The sequence below is a fragment of the Marmota marmota genome, unplaced genomic scaffold, assembly GCF_001458135.2.
Source record: "Marmota marmota marmota unplaced genomic scaffold, marMar, whole genome shotgun sequence".
NCBI lineage: Eukaryota > Metazoa > Chordata > Mammalia > Rodentia > Sciuridae > Marmota > Marmota marmota.
Window position 1 is genome coordinate 42,988,955 of NW_026000229.1, and position 19,816 is coordinate 43,008,770.

General features: G+C 39.1%; 1 protein-coding gene and 1 long non-coding RNA gene across 3 annotated transcripts in view; one reads left to right on the forward strand and one right to left on the reverse strand.

The window, feature by feature from the left end:
• LOC125613284 overlaps nt 1-19,816 on the reverse strand; it is an 84,332-nt gene that overhangs the window by 28,069 nt on the left and 36,447 nt on the right. The window lies entirely within an intron of this gene.
• Nucleotides 19,792-19,816, forward strand: part of Actc1 (actin alpha cardiac muscle 1) — a 5,303-nt gene continuing 5,278 nt past the window's right edge. Inside the window, exon 1 of the mRNA XM_015480851.2 lies at nt 19,792-19,815. The gene's annotated coding sequence lies outside the window, so the exon portion shown is untranslated. The remainder of the gene's footprint in view (nt 19,816) is intronic.

Sequence of the window (19,816 nt, forward strand, 5' to 3'; positions counted from 1 at the left end):
ATATATATATATATATATATATATATATATATATATATATATATATATATATGCATTATGTATGTATATATATGTACAGCTATTTAAATTTTATAAACTATGGTCACCTAAACATTGGAAGCAATTCATTCAGAATCAAATTGATTGTAAAACTGAAATAATTGGGATTTTTTTAAATGTACACTTGATCTTACTTGATTTTCAAAACTTTCAAGTTTTGAGACTCACATACAATTATAAAAAGTAATCCAGAGATCCTACATGCCATTCACCTGGTTTTTCTCAATGGCAATATCTGATTACCACTGAGAAACACTACTATATCACAACTAGGAAATTGACATTGATATAATCCATCAACCGTATTCAGCTCCCGTTCAGATCCTTTACCTTCTCTTTTTCTTGAGTGTGATTATCTCAGATTATTTCCTCCATCAAGATTAAGACTGAAGTTGTTAGAATTTTACTTCAACCATCAAAGGTGATTTACTTTGACTGGCAAATATGAGTTAAGAGACTCAAGAGAAAGTTCATTATATTCATCTCTATTTTTGCCAATTCCAAGGTTCTTTCCTTTTTGAAGTACCAACTCTTCCATTATCCCTCCCTTTGTTTGGTGAATTTCCTTTAGTCAATCCTTTAGTAATGGCTAACATCAACGTTTTTACTTTTTCTTAGATAAGTTTATTCCTACCTTATTCTTGAAGAATATTTTTTCCAGATATAGAATCTGAGATTAAGAGTTTTATTTGTTTTTTTTTTTTTCAGTATTTGTAAGTTGCTGTATCACTTCTTTTTGGCCTACATGATTTCAGGTGAGAAATTTTTTCTCATTTCCATTGGTGGTGTTTTATAAATATTATGTCATTTCTCTCTGGCTGCCTTCAAGATTTTCCCTTCTTTGATTTTCAGAACTTTACAGATGAGGTCCCTGAGTGGGAATGTCTTTGAATTTATCTTATCTGGGGTTCTATAAGCTTTTTAAATCTGTACCTTTATGTGTTTTGATAAATGTGGGAAATTTTCAGGCATGATTTCTTTGAATACTTTTTAACTCCATTCTTTTTTCCTCTAAAACTTCAGTGATAAATATGTATCTCCAGATCCCTGAGACTGTTTGTTTCCCCCTATTTTTCTATTTTTTTTTTCTATTTAGCTTGATAAATTCTATTTATTTTTCTTTAAGTTCACCAATCCTACTCTGTCATTTCCCCTCTACTATTAAGCCTATCTAGTAAGTTTTTTATTTAACTTATTTTATTTTTACTTCTATTATTTCCATTTGGTTTTTAGAAACTTTTATTTCTTTGCTGAGATTTTCTATGTTTTATTTTCTTTGAGAGAATTTGTAATTGCTTGCTGAAGTATTTTTAAAATGGTTGCTTTAAGAATCTTGTCATATGATTCCATCATCAGATTCATCTTGATGTTGGTATCTGTTGTCGTTTCTAATTCATGTTAAGATTTTTAATTGTATACTGACAGCTTTGATAATACATCATGACATTCTGGATCTATTTAATCCTTTATTAGCAGTCGATTCCCTGGTTGATATTGAGAGCTAAGTGGGTGCCTATGTTTAGCTTCCCTGGCAAAAGTGGAGTCCTGTGTCACATTGCTTCATTGCAGTGGGATGGGTGGAAGCAGCTCAGCTCCCCCTTGGCCCCACTGAAACTTTCTTAGTCAAAGCAAAGCACAGACTCCGACCACCTCATTGCCTTCATGAGGGCTGACTCACAGGGATTCGTTGTTTCAGGGTGAGGGCAGAGGGTCAGTTCTCAAATGGGGTCTGCTGAAACCAGAGGAGGAGATAGAGGAAAATAGGGGAACAGCTACAATCTGCATCTAGCCCTATTTTCTTGGCCGATGCTGGTTGGTGGTGGGAAGGGAGTGAGAGCTGTGATTAGCCCTCTTTTGCACATCCTTGTTCGATCTCATTGATGCTGGGTGGGTACGCAGGTTCAGCTCCACACTGGACTCCAGAGGTGGAGTGCTGACTAGCCCCCACCTATAGCCTTGGGAGTCTTGAGGATACCAGGGAAGGGCAGAGGCTCAGTTTGCTGCTGGACCCTGCACCTACCATGCCCTGATTGGAGAAGAGGAGCACTGCCTGCTTCCCCTGGGCAGGAATGAAGATCAGCATTCGATTAGTACCACCATTACCACTGGGCAGGGAAGTAAGACCACCATCACCTGATGCCACAGGACAGTGGGTGGGAGGAGGATTAGCTCCCTGTTCTGCCCCATGTAAACTATGGGGAGGGGATACAATTTTCCCTTTGCTGTTTGTCAAAAGAAGGGCGAGCAGTACCAGAAGGCCACCCTTTTTCTTGGTCCTTCTCATAAAATGAACAGACTTTTCTTAGAGCTTATTTTGTCTGTGCTTGTTGGCAGTCCCAGCTTGTTGGAGGCTGCTGTAGCGCACTGTCCTCAATATCTAAGAGGCAGCAAGGAAAACCATAGAAGTCACTGCCATACTGTTTCCCAAGCCCCAAAGTCTCCACACTGTCCCCCTTCTTCTCTCCTCCCTGAGTCTGTGTTTGTTTGTTGTGTCCACTCTCATAAGAGGGAGAGCCTGGGAGGAACAGGCTGCTCTGAGATGGCCAGAACATAAAAGAAACTTTTCAGGATGTTGTCATTTTAGTGTAGCCTGATCTTCTACATCTGTCACATGCACTATGTCATAGCATGTGACAAGAATAACTTTTAAAAACGAGATTATTCTGAAGATAAGTTGAAATATAAACACAACTTGAAGGATCTTTACTGGGCCTAGTGGTGCATATCTATAATCACAGCTACTTGAGAGGCTGAGGCAGGAGGGTTTCAAGTCTGAGGCCAACTTAGGCAATTTAGTGAGACCCTGTCTCAAAATAAAAAATGAAAAGGGCTGGGGATGTAGCTCAGTGTTAGAGCACTCCTGGGTTCAATTCCTAGTACCAAATCAATCAATCAATTAATAAGTAAATAAATCAAGTAATTTAATCATCTTCTCTGCAATTTGTGTGGGAGCTTCTAGATAAGCTCGATTCTCCAAATGTTGGCAGTTTTCAATTAACCAGAAACCTAATCCCCAACCAATTTGTCTAAAAGAGATTTTACTGCACACCAAAAACTTGGAGGAAGAGTTAGATAATAGGCCAAATATGAAGGCAGTTTTAAAAACAGCAGTGAAAAAGATCTAAACAATACTTGGAGATGCTCCATCTTTTTTTGAGTGATGACATGGAGTTTATTATGTAGAAATCCCCACTTGTTAAACAAGACAAAAATATGCTTGACTTTTAGCAAGAGGATAGTCAGATGGTTTTGCTCTTTTCTTAATTCATAAAATGAATACCTGCTTCTGGAAATATATTCAAATAATGTGTCAGTGTTATATGGAAATGTAATAATTCCCTCTTCCCTTGCTCTTTAGTACTCTCTCCACTGTTAACAATTTTAGTGTGTTTGCTTGGATTTTAGAGATAACCATCAGCAGTCCAAGGTTTCTATGTACAGGTGAATTTGAAATAGCTCATTCTCTGGAGGTTTTCAGAATCAGTCATGGCAGATGAAACATGGCAGTGGGGAAAACACACACACACACACACACACATACACATACGCACATTCTCTCTCTCTCTCTCTCTCTCTCTCTCTCTCTCTCTCTCTCGTCTGTTCCAGCTTTGAATTCACAAAAAATGAGATGTAACTGTCCTGTAAAATGTGGACATGCATGTTTCATGTCATTTGGGACTTGACACAGAGCCTTGATGCCGACTTCTCAGGAGTGCAGCACATGGTATGTGGTGGGTATTCAGTGAGTTTCTGTTCAGCAAACTATTCTAGGGGAGAGCAACATACCTGTTTTTGTTTTCCTCATAAAAACACAATTTGGATAGAAAATTATTTCATAAATACAGAATAACATGCTGAAGCTTACTAAATCTTTGTCCCACTATTTCCTTACCTTGGAAATCTCTGGTCTTCAGCAATCCTTTCCTCTTCCCTAATTAATTTTCAGAATTATAGCAAATTGGTGTGGGTCTGAATGGAAAGGAACCTGTTACTCAGCCTTTATAGGCTCAGCTCAACTTCTGTAGTCTACCAAACTTTGCTGGTAAGCTCTATGCAAAAAATTCCCTCTTCTCCAACCCCTTGGCTTCATTTAATACCACTGGGAGGCTAGGATCTTTCTGGTGGAGAGTTGTGCATGAGAGCCACCTACTATAGTGAAATCTGTAGTGGTGTACATGCACTGTCTCATTCAATCTAATATTCTCCACTGTACCTGGTACAACACCTTGCCTAGAGAAGGTTTTCAGTAAATACCCATCAAATGAAGAGGACTGAATAAACCACATCTCAATTTCAAAGGAGCATCATTTAGCATCCAAATTAGATTTTTCTTTTTGTCTGTATTTATATTTGCACGATAAGCATCACTATTTTAATTCCTCTTAGAGACAATTTTTTTTCCAAATCAAAGAGTTTATTCATCTGAAATATTTTGGTAAGTTATTTACAAAATGAGAGTCTCAACAGGCTTGCATTTCTGTAAATGTTAAAGCAATCCTCACACCTCCTAGAGAACTGATTTGAAGATCTTTGTTAAAATCAGCTACTGAGAACTGGATGTCTTCTTAGTTGCTGCTGAGAATTTAGATAATATTCAGAGAGATCAGGAAGGTAAAGGATACTTTATTGGATATGGAACATGTTCTTAGCATGACACACTTTTTTTTTTGTAAAAGGTATATTCCTTTTACAGTCACAGAGTGATGATTATAAAATATTTTCTGGACTTTCTACATTCACAAATATCTGAGAAAACAAAGAACATCTGTTCATTCTTAGCCACTACCCAATACCAGCCTTAACGTTTTTCAAACCTCTTCTACATATTGTGACTAATCAGATGTTTTGGAAAGAAGCACTTGATCTTTTCTTGTGACATCACAATGGAACACAGGAAATAAAAGTGGTAAACCTGTCACTCACAAATTATTCTCACAGACTCAACATGAATATTTTCCAGGTCAGAAAGTAGGCAAATTTAACGTTTAACTTTTCACATTTAGTCAGAAATAGGTTGAGTTCCCAGATAGATTGAAGAAAAATCTGGCTGCATAAAGATATAAATTATGGAAAGACATTTTAGGGTTTGATGTTTAGGCCTGAGGCATAGAAACTTCCAGAAAGAACCAGAACATTGAAACTGTTCTAATGCAGGAGGTTTTCTGCCTCATGGGATCAGTTTTGCTTTTTCTATTCCCATTTCAGGGGTTTGTTATCAGTGTATTGGACAATGTGTGAGCATAATTTATCTAAGGGTTTCCATTGCCAGATGTGAAAATAAAGCCTAGTCCGTTGTGCAGTATTCATCTATGCTTTGGATATAGATGTTCAGTTTTCTATTCAAGAAGAAATGGGTGGGAAGGGTGGAGGGTATCATAAGTCACTCCCCCATCAGCATCTCTCTACCTCTATCCCCTTTCTACTCATCTCTACCCACCACCTTGCATCAGCAGCTTCAGGATGAGATCCTTGGGTGGACACCAGAAATGCCCATTTGTGCCAGTTTGAGATTGGTTTAAGGTTTCAGAGCTCGTCCTCTGTATCCTCAGGAGCAGGGCTCTGGACTCTTCTGTCATTGGACAAGGAGTACAGGAAGAAGATGGCTATAATCACTGGTGGAGAGATGAGCCCAACGTGAATCTTTTGTGGCAGCGATAAATAATGTGCTATAATATTAGGCAGTAAATAGACTCTTTCCCTGGAAGACTGCATATTTATAGAGCTTGCAAAAGGGTTAGGTGAACAGAGAGTACTTTTCCTGTTTATCCACAAAGAATGTTCTCACCTTTGAGCTTTCAGTCACTGCAGCATCTATATAAAGATGTAGTATCTTATTCTATTCCATCCTTCAGGTCATGTTCAAGGTTGCTCTGATCATTTTTCAATGCCACATCATGGTTTAACTGCGGATTTTTCCCCCTCAATCCTTGAAGGCTGGCTCTTTGCACTCAAATACTGAAAGCCCCAGGCCTACTTATTTGTGACTGACGGCATTCACATGCAAGAAATGGGTGGAGAAAGCTTTCCAATTATTTGTGTTGTGGAGGAACTGTCTGTTTCTTTCCCTTGGTTAGGTATGAGCACTGGCTTTAGACGAAACCATTATTATCTTTATTATTATTATTTTAATTTCTGAAATTAAAGTAGAGGCTGTGAGGGTAAGATGAATTAGTTATTTGTACCCCAACCAAGAGGAGTTTAGAGATGTTGATCATAAAACAGTTGTAAAGATTTTTCCTAAAGCTACTGCTTTCGGACTCCCCACAGAAAAACAAAGCCTTTAGTAAATGCATTTGTAGAGTTTAATTTTGTGTTTGTAACAGGTCACTGTTTTTAGACTGCAATTTTGAAACAGATCAACAGCTGAGTTGGAAATGAGAGCCCATCCTCTGAAATACGTAAGTGAGATATGGATGATATAATCCCCAGGGCAGAGCCTGCTTACAGTTGGGCATTCTTTGGTTCCAGCTGTTGACTAGAAATAATTTAGTTTATAATAGTAGGACTAAGAAATGTTTTTAATGCAAATTCCTTGCATTGCTTGTCTGTCTTTGAAGAACAAGTGTACATTCTTGCAAACCACCAGAATAGGAGACTATTTGTTCTTTGTCAGACCAGTGGCTATAAGTAGATATGAAAGGAAGGCCTTACAAATTTCATGTCACATTTAGTTTTATTATAGGGAAGTTATAAAACAGAGCTTTAGAAATCTCCAGATATGTCATTTTCTTTGCATTTTTTAAAATGCTTCTTCGTTTAACACAATAAGGCCATATTTGTTTTGTACTGAGGGGAATGTTATTTTAGATTGTCAATTTTACTTGCCATGCTAAAAGGAAAATCAAAATTATATTATACTTTGTAAGCAATGTGCTTTATTCATTAAGCAATTTGTGCTTTATTTGGGGTGGAAGAAACCTACAGACATATTCAAGTTATTGTGGACTCTTGGCTACTTACAAAGTGACACCCAAATTCCAATTCAAATATTCTCTGTTGCTTCTGTAAGTTCACTCTTACCTATCTTATTCATCCACCCTTTGTTTTGTCCCACAAAAGATTTATGGCAGTTTATAAGGATAGATGGAAAAATGGAAGTTAAAAGTGTAAGTAGAAAAATGAAAAATAGAGATGGGTATATAAAATAAATCACAAGGATCTGTAATTATGTTAACAATTGGGCCATATATTTTTTCAAGATTTTTCTTAGCCACAACCAAAAGAGCATCCTAGTTGGTCACTAGATTCAGGGACCACAGAATCAAACTAGTTGGTTGGTAGAAGTAATACTATTCTTGGTACTGGAGTCAGGAAATTTTCCCAAGATGTTCATAGAGAAGATCTGTCCTATGATGAACATCTAGGACAATGCCCTTGCTACAGAATCGGTGATCTATTTCTTACACATCCTCCTAATATAAGCTAGTGACATCATCTCAAAAGGCAAGTCAGTAACATGGATTCTGTAGTTGGCAGTCTGTTTGGCTTCATTGAGAAATTAACCCGGTTGACTATATACACATAAAAATTCTCAGGATGATTCCAGCCTCTAGGAATTGTTCAATAAATTTCTAATTACAGGTACTATTACTGTGTGTCAACTGTGTGATCTTTGATAGGAAAGAGAAGGTCTCCACATTTATTCAGGTGAGTGAAAAATGCCTTCTGGGAGTTTTTGAGCTCACAACCCTCACCTACTATGCCCTCTAGAGATTCTGCTAGCAGGAAATTCAAGCTTAGGTTGGACATTGCCATGTTTGGGCTTTCCAGGCAAAGGGGGTCTTGCTCCAGGTAACACTTGAAAAACCGAACCTCCATAAATAGAGTTACTGTCATTGTGGGGAGCAAGCCAAATCTGAGCTAAGAGGAATACCTTCCAAGCAGAATCCTACATGGGTTAGCATTTCATTCTTGAAGGACAAACTCCTTTTAAGGAATTTAAAGGCTATCTAGAAATTCTTCCTGATTTTCCTGCCTTACACCAGGATGGAGGACAGTGAAAATGTAGGCTTTAGATAATTAAGTCCACGTGACTCCAGGATCCAGAAGCATCTCCCTTGTGCAATCCCTTCCCCCAACCCCTTCCTCCTTGCCTTGTCCTCCTTCTCTGAACCTTTTTAAATGGTTCCATTGCAGTTGGTCTTATCATGTCAGAAGGCAGTGACTGCTGGAATCTGCCAAGAACAGAATCCATTTGGGGTTGAAACACCCTCCTCCTGGGTTAATCTCTTCTTCGGTGGTTGCCTGTAAAACATGGGGCCGCTTGTGGTAACCTTAGCCATGCCTCGGTATTGGATTCTGAGCACCCCGGGATGTGTGGGGGCCGCAGCCCTCACAGTCACGTCACTTTCTTCTTTTAATGAAAACTGAAACCCGGCTCCAGCCAGAGGGCAGTGGGGGTTGAACAAATGTGTTAGGAGACGAAACAGAAATGTTTTAGGAAGGCTGGCTCCCCCGGCCCCCCAACTCCTGCTCTGATCTAGAAAGAACCTCTGCCGGCTCCTTGCACACGGAATGCAGGAGGGGCAGGGCGTGGGGCCGGAGAGGGCTCGTGGGGAGGAATTAAGTGTGGCCTGGTCTGTTTCTGGCTTCTCTGTAAATACTGCGACACCTCCGAATGGAGGAACAGCTGAGATAAGTGACTGCTAATCCCCCAGTGCCGGGGAGGAGGCTGGGCCGCTCCCTCCGGATCTCAGCAGATGGTGGATGAAACAGGCTTCCCCCGAGGCAAGGGCAGCGGGAACGGTCCCACCTTCTGTTCCTTCAGCTCGCCCCGCACGTCTCCCTCACGGCCTGCGCCGCTGTGAAGGGCCTCGCAGGCCCTCTACCGCCCCGGGGACGCCGGGCTTTGCCGTCCCACTGGGATGGGCAAGGTCAGCCAAACTGGACTCAGCCCAGCCCTGGCAGCTTGAGCGGCGTCCAGCGCGGCTCCGTGGGCTGGGGAGGAGGAGCCACGCGGAGCTGCCACGTTCCCTGGTGGAGACCGCAGAAGCTGACCTGGGGAGGAGGAGCGAGGGTTCATTTAAAATGCAGATCCAGTCCTCCAGGGTGGGACCCGGGAATCTGAATTTCTGTTAGGCAGCAGAGACTGCAGGTACTTTGGACATACTCTTCTGAGAAAAAGCAGTTAGAGGCAGAAAGGAAGGCATTTGAGGTGGTGGTTAGGAACAAGCCAAACCCAGGTACCTGGGTTCCGAATCTCAGCTACCATTATTAGCTGATTGGCGTGACCTTAGGCAAGACAGTCTCAGTGGTTCCCAACTCCTAGGATATGATCCAACCTCTCTCAAACTGTGGGACACAGCCATTCCTAGGTTTGGTAATCAATTTAGTTATCCCTGGCATAAAAATAAAATTTGAGCCAGGCGTGGTGGCCAATGCTGAGGCAGGAAGATTACAACCTCACCATTTCAGAGAGCCTCCATCTCAAAATAAAAATAAAAACAGGCTGGGGAAATAACTCAGAAGTAGAGCGCCCCTGGATTCCATCTGCAAACCAATAATATACTGAAAAATAATAACAAATAAAAATAAAGTTAGGAGATTGCATGATTTGATTGTACTTTACACTCTTGATCTGCATGCTTTAGTTGAGATAGTAAATTTGATATTATGTATGTTTTGCCACAATTAAAAAAAAAAAAGAATATCTAGAAATCTTGAATGCACCAGCAGAGTGAAGAAGTTATCTTTATACACTTCAGTAGTTAAGAGAGTAAATCTCAATTTTCAAATTAAACAGATCCCTGAAAACTAGTGTTAAATGAAAATCAGCCATGGAATCTTAATTTCCCATTGATTTATATTTTGAAATATACAAAATAGGGTTATCTTTAAGGACAAAATCACAGGAAATGAAAGCAAAAAAAAAAAAAAACAGACAAATGGGATTACATTTGATGTATCAAATTCAAAAGAAGCAACATGAAGAGATACACTACAGGATCGCAGAAAATATTTGCAAACCATATATCTGGCAGGGGATTAATGTACAAATATACAGGGGATTCAAAGAACTCAACAGAAAAGCAAAAATAAACTACCACCACAAAAAAATAACCCAATTTTAAAAAGTGGACAATAGCCATTTCTCAAAAGAAGACAGAGAAATAGTCAATAGGCACATGACAAAAATGCTCAACATCACTAATTAGAAAAAGATAAATCAAAACCATAGTGAGATATCACCTCACCATAATAAGAATGGCTATTATCAAAAATACAAATGTAAGGAGAGAAGCACTCCCCCATGCCCGCAAGGAGATTCACCCTGCACTGGGGTTCCTTATTCAACAAAGCGTGGCTCCACAGCCCACCATCAGGATACATATAGGCTTGAGGCTGCTGCTGCCACGAAAATGGGATATCACCACTTCTATCAAGGGACAACAATAAGGATCTGATAAGATGTCACCAAAGTCCCTGTGGGCCAGGCTATACCAGAGGTGTCTCTACTAGGGGTGCTAACAGTTATCCCGTTGCTGAGGTAACGAGGAGTCTTGCATGGGGTTGACTCTCTCTTGTTTCTCCTGCTAAAAGCCAACTTCTTATGATTACCCTTTCACTAGTCATATAATCTAATACCTCTGTATTCTCACATCCTACCTCATAAACATCTCAGCCAACCCCACACACCCCTTCTACCATTAGAGGCTGTAAATCATTATGCAAACCTGTTGACTATACGGTAGAGGATAATTGAACTCATCATTTCTGATTATAGTGACAAAACTGTAAATGTAAACATAGAAGCTAAATGATCTATGGCTGCACATTGGTACATTGAGTGCTGTAACATTGATCTCCCCCTTAAAGTTGAGGTATTGGTAACCTGCAGGGACACTATAAGACAATAGGGCAGAAGCTACCTTGGATCTACACTGCAAGAGAGGAAGACACACAGACATCATGAAAAAAACAGGGAGGAAAGTGCCCCAAACAAATCAAGATTCTACAACAATAGAATCCATAGATAGTGAAGTAGATGAAATGTCAGAGAAGGAGTTCAGAATATATATAACTAAAATGATCAGGGAATTAAAGAATGACCTAAATGAATAGACACAGGCAAAAATCGAACACTCCAACAAAGAGATAAGAGAGCAAATAAGGTATCAAGAGATTATTTCAAGAAAGAGATAGAGATTATGAAAAAAAACAGAAATCCTTGAAATTAAAGAAACAAAAAGCCAAATTAAAAACTCAATAGAAAGCATCACCAAAAGACTAGATCACTTGGAAGACAAGACCTCAGACAATGAAGACAAAATATACAATCTTGAAAATAAAGTTGACCTCACAGTGAAGATGGTAAGAAACCATGAACAGAATATCCAAGAATTATGGAATACTATCAAAAGACCAAATTTGAGATTTATTGTGATAGAGGAAGGTTTAGCGATTCAAACCAAGGAATGCACAATCTCTTCAATAAAATAATATTAGAAAATTTCCCAAGCATGAAGAAAGAATTGGAAAATCAAATAGAAGAGGCTTATAGGACACTAAATGTATAAAATTACAACAAATCTATACCAAGACACATTTATAATGAAAATGCTTAGCATATAGAATAAAAATAGAATTTTAAAGGCTGCAAGAGAGAAAACTCAGATTACATATAAGGGAAGACCAATTCAAATCTAAGAAGAGTTTTCAACCCAGACCCTTAAAGCCAGGAGATCCTGGAACAACATATAGCAAGCTCTAAAAGATAATGGATGCCAACCAAGAATCTTATATCCAGCAAAATTAAGCTTCAGATTTGATGATGAAATAAAAACCTTCCATGATAAACAAAAGCTAAAAGAATTTACAGCAAGAAAGCTGCACTAGAGAATATTCTTGGCAAAATATTCCATGAGGAGGAAATGAAAAACAACAATAAAAATCTGCAAAGAGAAGAAGTATAATAAAGGAAAAGCCAACCAAAGGAGAAACCAGGTCAAGCCAAATACCAAAAATAAGCAAAAATAGCCAGAAATACAAGTCATGTCTCAATAATAACCCTAAATGTTAATGGCCTATACTCACCAATCAAGAGATATAGACTGGTAGATTGGATTAAAAAACAGGCCCAACAATATGCTGCCTTCAAGAGACTATCTTATAGGAAAAGACATCCACAGACTGAAGGTGAAAGGTTGGGATAAAATACACTACTCACATAGTCTGTGTAAAAAAGCTGGAGTTTCCATCCTCATATCAAATAAAGTAGACTTTAAGCCAAAGTTAATCAAAATGAATAAAGATGGATATTTAATACTGCTTAAGGGAAACACATATCAACAAGACATAACAGTTATAAGTATGTATGCCCCAAACATTGGAGCATCTACATTCATCAATCAAACTCTTCTCAAGTTCAAGAGTCAAATAGACCAGAACACAATAATTCTGGGTGAATTTAACACACCTCTTTCACCACTGGATAGATCTTTCAAACAAAAGCTAAACAAAGAAACTTTAGAAGTCAATAATACAATCAATAGCTCAGACTTAACTGACATATGTAGAATATATTATCCATCAATGAGCGAATACACCTTCTTCTCAGCAGCACATGGATCCTTCTCTAAAATAGACCATATATTATGCCACAAAGCAACTCTTAGTAAATACAAAAAAGTAGAGACACTACCCTGCATTCTATCAGACCACAATGAAATAAAATTAGAAATCAATGATAAAATAAAAAATAAAAGCTACTCCAACACCTGGAGACTAAATAATATGCTACTGAATAAACAATGGGCTGCAAAAGATATCAAGGAGGAGATTAAAAAATTCTTAGAGGTAAATGAGAACACAGATACAACATATTGAAATCTCTGGAACACTATGAAGGCAGTTCTAAGATGAAAGATCATTGTATGGAGTTCATTCCTTCAAAGAAGAAAAAGTCAACAAACCAATGACTTAACATTACATCTCAAAGCCCTAGAAAAAGAAGAACAAAGCAATCCCAAAGTAGTAGAAGACAGGAAATAGTTAAAATCAGAGCTGAAATCAATGAAATTGAAACAAGAGAAACAATTGAAAAAATTGACAAAACAAAAAGTTGGTTCTTTGAAAAAAAATAAAATTGATAAACCATTAGCCATGCTAATGAAGAGAAGGAGAGAGAAAACTCAAATTACTAACATCAATGATGCAAAAGGAAATATCACGACAGACACTACAGAAATACACAAGATAATTAGAAATTATTTTGAAAATTTGTACTCCAATAAAATAGAAAATATCAAAGGTATCAGCAAATATCTAGAGGCATATGATATGCCTAAACTAAATCAAGATGATATATACAATTTAAACAAATCAATTTCAAGGAAGGAAATAGAGGATGCCATCAGAAGCCTACCAACCAAAAAAAGCCCAGAACCGAATGGATACACAGTTGAGTTCTACAAGACCTTTAAAGAAGAACTAACACCAATATTCCTCAAACTATTTCATGAAATAGAAAAAGAGGGAACACTTCCAAACACATTCTATGAGGCCAATATCACCCTGATTCCAAAACCAGACAAAGACACATCAAAGAAAGAAAACTTCAGAAGAATATCTCTAATGAATATAGATGCAAAAATTTTCAATAAAATTCTGGCAAATCAAATAGGAAAACATATCAAAAAGAGTGCACCACGATCAAGTGGGGTTCATCCCAGGGATGCAAGTTTGGTTCAACATACAGAAATCAATAAATGTAATTCGTCACATCAGTAGATTCAAAGATAAAAATCATGTGATCATCACAATAGATGCGGAGAAAGCATTTGACAAATACAGCACCCCTTCATGTTCAAAACACTAGAAAAACTAGGGATAACAGGAACATATCTCAACATTGTAAAAGCTATCTATGCTAAGCCCCAGGCCAACATCATTCTCAATGGAGAAAAGTTGAAATCATTCCCTCTAAAAACTGGAACAAGACAGGAATGCCCTCTTTCACCACTTCTATTTAACATAGTTCTTGAAACTCTAGCTGAGCAATTAGAAAGACAAAAGAGATTAAAGGGATGCAAATAGGAAAAGAAGAACTCAAATTATCACTATTCGTGGATGATATGATCCTACACCTAGAAGATACAAAAAATTCTACCAGAAACCTTCTAGAATTAATAAATGAATTCAGGCAAGTATCAGGATATAAAATAACACCCATAAATCAAAGACATTTCTGTACATCAGTGACAAATCCTCAGAAATAGAAACTAGGAAAACCACCCCATTTACAATAGCCTCAAAAAAAAAAAAAAAAAAAGACTTGGGAATCAACAAAAGAGGTGAAAGACCTTTACAATGAAAACTACAGAATGCTAAAGAAAGACATTAAAGAAGACCTTAGAAGATGGAAAGATCTCCTTTATTCTTGGATAGGCAGAATTAATATTGTCAAAATGATCATACTATCAAAAGCACTATACAGATTCAGTGCAATCCCAATCAAAATCCCAATGACATTCCTCACAGAAATAGAAAAAGCAATCATGAAATTCATCTGGAAAAATCAGGACCCAGAATAGCCAAAGCAATCCTTAGCAAGAAGAGTAAAGCTGGTGGCATTACTATTCCAGATCTTATACTATACTACAGAGCAATAGTAACAAAAACAGCATGGTATTGGTACCAAAATGGACCTGTAGATCAATGGTACAGAATAAGGACACAGAGACAAACCCACATTATTATATTAGACAAAGGTGCCAAAAACATATATTGAAGAAAAGAGCCTCTTCAACAAATGGTGCTGGAAAAACTAAAAATCCACATGTAACAAAATGAAATTAAGCCTCTATTTCTCACCAAGCACAAAGCTCAACTCAAAGTGGATCAAGGATCTAGGAATTAAACCAGAGACAATGCACCTAATAGAAGAAAAAGTAGCCCAAATCTCCATCATGTTGGATTAGGCCCCAACTCTTTTAATAAGATTCCTATAGCACAAAAATTAAAACCAAGAATCAATAAATGGGATGGATTCAAATTAAAAACTTCTTCTCAGTAAAATAAACAATCAGTGAGGTGAATAGAGAATGGGAGCAAATCTTTACCACAAACTCATCAGATTTAGCACTAATTTCTAGGATATATAAAGCATTCAAAAACCTTAACACAAACAAACAAACAAATAAATAACCCAATCAATAAATGGGCCAAGGAACTGAACTGACACTTCTCAGAAGATTACACACAATCAACCAACAAATATATGAAAAAATGTTCAACATCTCTAGCAATTAGAGAAATGCAAATCAAAACCACTTTAATATTTCATCTCATTCCAGTCAGAATGGCAGATATTATGAAGACAAACAGCAATGAGTGTTGGCAAGGATGTGAGGGAAAAGGCACACTTATACATTGCTGGTGGGACTGCAAATTGGTGCAGCCAATCTGGAAAACAGTATGGAGAATCCTTGGAAAACTTGGAATGGAACCACCATTTAACCCAGCTGTCCTTCTCCTCGGTCTATACCCAAAGGACTTAAAAACAGCATACTACAGGGACATAGTTACATCAATGTTTATAGCAGCACAATTCACAATAGCTAAACTGTGGAACCAACCCAGATGCCCTTCAACAGATGAATGGATAGGGAAACTTTGGCAAATATATACAATGGAATATTACTCAGCATTAAAGAGAATAAAATTATGGCAATTGCAGGTAAATGGATTAAGTTTGAGAATATAATGTTAAGTGAAGTTAGCCAACCCCCAAAAAACAAATGCCGAATGTTTTCTTTGATATGAGGATGCTGACTCATAATGGCAATGGGGGAAATGGGAGGAATGGAGGAACTTCAGAGACAAGGGGGAGGAAGGGGAAGGGAGGGTGTGTGGGGGTAGGAAAGGCGATGGAATAAGTTAGACAGCATTATCCCAAGTACACGTGTGAAGACATGAATGGTGTGAAAATACTTTGTGTACCGCCAGTGAATTGAAAAATTGTGCTCTATATGTGTAATATGAAATGGATTGCATTCTGCTATCATATATAGCAAAATAGAATAAATAAATAATTTAATAAAAAGACACAAAAAATGTAAGTGTTGGTAAAGATGTGAAAGAAAAGAAAACCCTGCAAACTGTTGGGAACGTAAGTTAGTACAGCCATTAAGGAAAACAGTATAGTGGTTCCTCAAAACATTAAAATAAAAATACCACATTATCCAGCAATCCTACTTGTGTATATATATCTAAAGGAAACGAAATCAGTACATCGAAGGCACACCTGCAAATCAAAATTTTCCAAAGCACTAGTCACAATAGCCAAAAAACAAAATGGAACAACCAAACAGACGAATAGATGAAGAAAATTTAGTATGTATACACAATGGAATATGACTCAGCCATAAAAAGAATAAAACTCTGTCATTTGTGACAACATAGATTTAACTGAAGATCATTATGTAAAATGAAGCAGCCAGACACAGAAAGACAAGCACTGCGTGATCTCACTCCTATGTGGAATCTAAATACATTGATTTCATTGAAGTTAAGAGTAGAATGGTGGCTACCAGAGGCAGAGAGAGATGGCTGGAGAGAGAATGAAGGAGCAAATAGTTCTGGTTTGCCATTGCACTTCAAGTGACTAGAGATAATAAAGTGCATATGTCAAAATGCTAAAAGAAAGGATTTTGAATGTTTTCACCATAAATCTTTAAGAAAAAGTGTTCTTTCTTACTATAAACATAACACATATGACAATACACTTTGAGTATTACAAAATGAATAGGAGTGATAGTATAAGCCTGTAATCACAGCAGCTCTGGAGGTTGGGGCAGGAGAATCACAAGTTTGAGGCCAGCCTCAGCAAATTAGGGAGAACTTAAGCAACTTAGTGAGACCATGACTCAAAAAATAAACAAGTAAAAAGGACTGGTGATGTAGCTCAGTGGTAAAATACCTCTGGGTTCAATCCTCATTGCCAAAAAAAAAAAAGTCAAATGAAATGAAAAACATATTTTTAAAATGTTTTAAGGGTGGGGCAGGGGATATAGTTCAGTTGGTAGAGTGCTTGCTTTGCATGCATAAAGCCATGGGTTCAATCCCCAGCACCACAAAAGAAAGAAAGAAAGAAATAAAAAATGTGTTTTTTTTAAATATTTTTTTTAAAGAGAGAGAGAGAGAGAGAGAATTTTTTAATATTTATTTTTTAGTTTTTGGTGGACACAACATCTTTATTTTATTTTTATGTGGTGCTGAGGATTGAACCCAGCGCCCCGTGCATGAAGGGTGAATATTGTTTCACACAACTGGTCTCCACTGATCTACTACCCATCCCTCACTAGAACTCACGATCCTGGAACAGGTGAGCTAAAATTGGCCTCCTGAGCCCAAAAGTATTACTAAGGACTCTGGGTATATATTATGGAGTTAGTTCCAGGGAGCCTTTACACATAAGGGCAGTGTACGTGCGAAGCTCCCTTTAGCCACCCTCTCTCACATAAATGTTTATGAACTCCAGTTCTACTCCATTTTAAAAAGCAACTAAATGATACTACTTCTGGAAGGCTTTCCCAGAACCACCTTTTAGATCTCCTTTTCTGATGATCCCAGTGACACCCCCTTTTCCTTCCTGGCATGTACCTTGTCTCTGACTTTTCTGTAATGGCCACGGAAGATGAGTCCAGCTCTGTGTTATTTATCACTGCGCTCCCATGACTAGCACAATTCCTGTTCCACAATCAATAAGACATTGTTGAATCCATGAATGAATAAAATCGACCCAATTCTTTAAAAGCAAGAGCTACTGCTGGCTCCAGAAGTATCTTTATTATTGAATTATAGTAAATGCACTTGTATTTTCTATAATGGTATGCCATTTGTCTTTTAGTATTACAATACTCAGTAACCCCCTAGAAGAAAAGTTATTGTGTCCCTTTCTGTAGGCTCAGGAAAGTTCACAGATTTGCCCAAGACCAAACACACAGCAAGTAGTAACTGATAGAGGCAGAATTTGAAGCCTGGGCTGTCTGGCTCCACAGCCAGTTCCACTTATCCTTTTCCTTGCTTCTTCAGCATCTGCCTAACGCAAGGCAGTTCTGCTCTTTGCATCCTGCCAACAGTGCATTTTCCCTGTGAAATGCCTGCTGTATGGCTGAGGGCGATGCCAGCCAGGCCTCTCACCTGGCTCCATCACCTAGCTACCCCTGGAGTTTCTTCTCCAGACCAACCCAAACATGGTTGGGGAGCTTAGAGGGGAGTGCCTAACATTCCCCAGTCCGGACAAGTATCTAATCAGCAGGCCTTCTTAGCATATCAATCCAAGACCACTCTAGAGAGGGATGCCTGTGCCCAGTTTTCTATTTTTAACTGGTGTGAACTGGAGGAAAAGCACAAGCATTAAAACATCCAAACGCTAGTTAAGAACTGAGAATACAGGGCACCCCAGGGCAAACCAATGACCCTTGTCCTTCTTGTGTCTCCTTGGTCCCTCTGCCTCTCTTCACTTTATGCCATCTTTCTTTTTCCTTCTCAAAAATCCCTAGATCCTTCAAAACCTGTTTTCCATGAAGGAGCTGATATTAGTAATTTCCAATAGTGCTTCTCACACTTAAGTTACACACCAGTCAAATTGGAGAATTGCTGAAAAGGAGATTCTGATACAGTTATCTGGGTTGAGGCCTCTGCATTTCTAACTTATCCCCAGGTTGAGGACACTCTTGCCCACAGACTGAACTTTGAATAGGGAGAGTCCATATGTTCTTATGGTTTACAGTTTAAGTTGCTGTTTGTTATCTTTCTCAACAAGAGTATTTGTTTTTTAAGTCTTGTCTCCATCTGGAATGAAGACCTTTGTCTCCAGTTTAAAGATGTTCATCTATCCACTGGCAAGTGGCCAAGCTACTTTTGGCAATTGTGCCTTCATTCAGGTTATCTTCCATCTTCAGACCCTTTTCTGGCTTGAAGATGAGAGTCTTTGAGTTGGAGCAAAACCCCTGTAGCCTGGATGAGGGATACCTGACTTCTAGGGTGGTCCCTTTTCCAGCAAGACTTGGCTGGACTCTCAACGTAACCCTTCTCAGCCTCTTCCATGCCAGCCCCTGATCCCTGTGTGGATTGGGACCAAGACTGATAAATCTCAGCTTTCCCACCTAGATGAGCAAGCCCCATTTCAGGATGGTGGGGGCTAGACCAGAAGGGTGCCCCTTTTCAGGCACTTGAACGTCTGGCTGTGGTGCCCTCTGTGCCTAAGAGAACTGCCAGGGATATGTTTCTCCAACTCCCAGTCCTGGAAGATGAGAAGCTGTTGTCACTCCCCTGCTGCCCCGGCCCAGCTGTCAGGACCCCTTAGCAGAGGGCAGGGCGCCAAGCCTTCCCTCTTGCGTGTGGCTTATTGTCTCTTAGGTCGGCAGGAGGAACAATCCCACAGCCCATCCAGGGAGCTCCCCCACCTTAGGAAGGGGGAGAGGGGGGTTGGCGTCACTTAGTCTTCCCCTGCCCCCTACCCTCCAGTGTCTGCCCCTCCCTAGCTCCCTATTTGGCCATTCTTCTGGCTGCCCCCTCCCCTTCCTTACATGGTCTGGGAACCCCCTGGCTGATCCTCTCCCCTGCCCTTGCCTCCATGAATGGCCTCGGCGGTCCTGGATGGTGCTAAGGCGACCAAATAAGGCAAGGTGGCAGACCGGGCCCCCCACCCCTGCCCCCGGTGGCTCCAACTGACCCCGTCCATCAGCGCGCTATAAAGCTGCGCTCCTGGCGCCTGCACCCAGAGCCTGCCGCCGCCTGAGCCGAGCCCAGC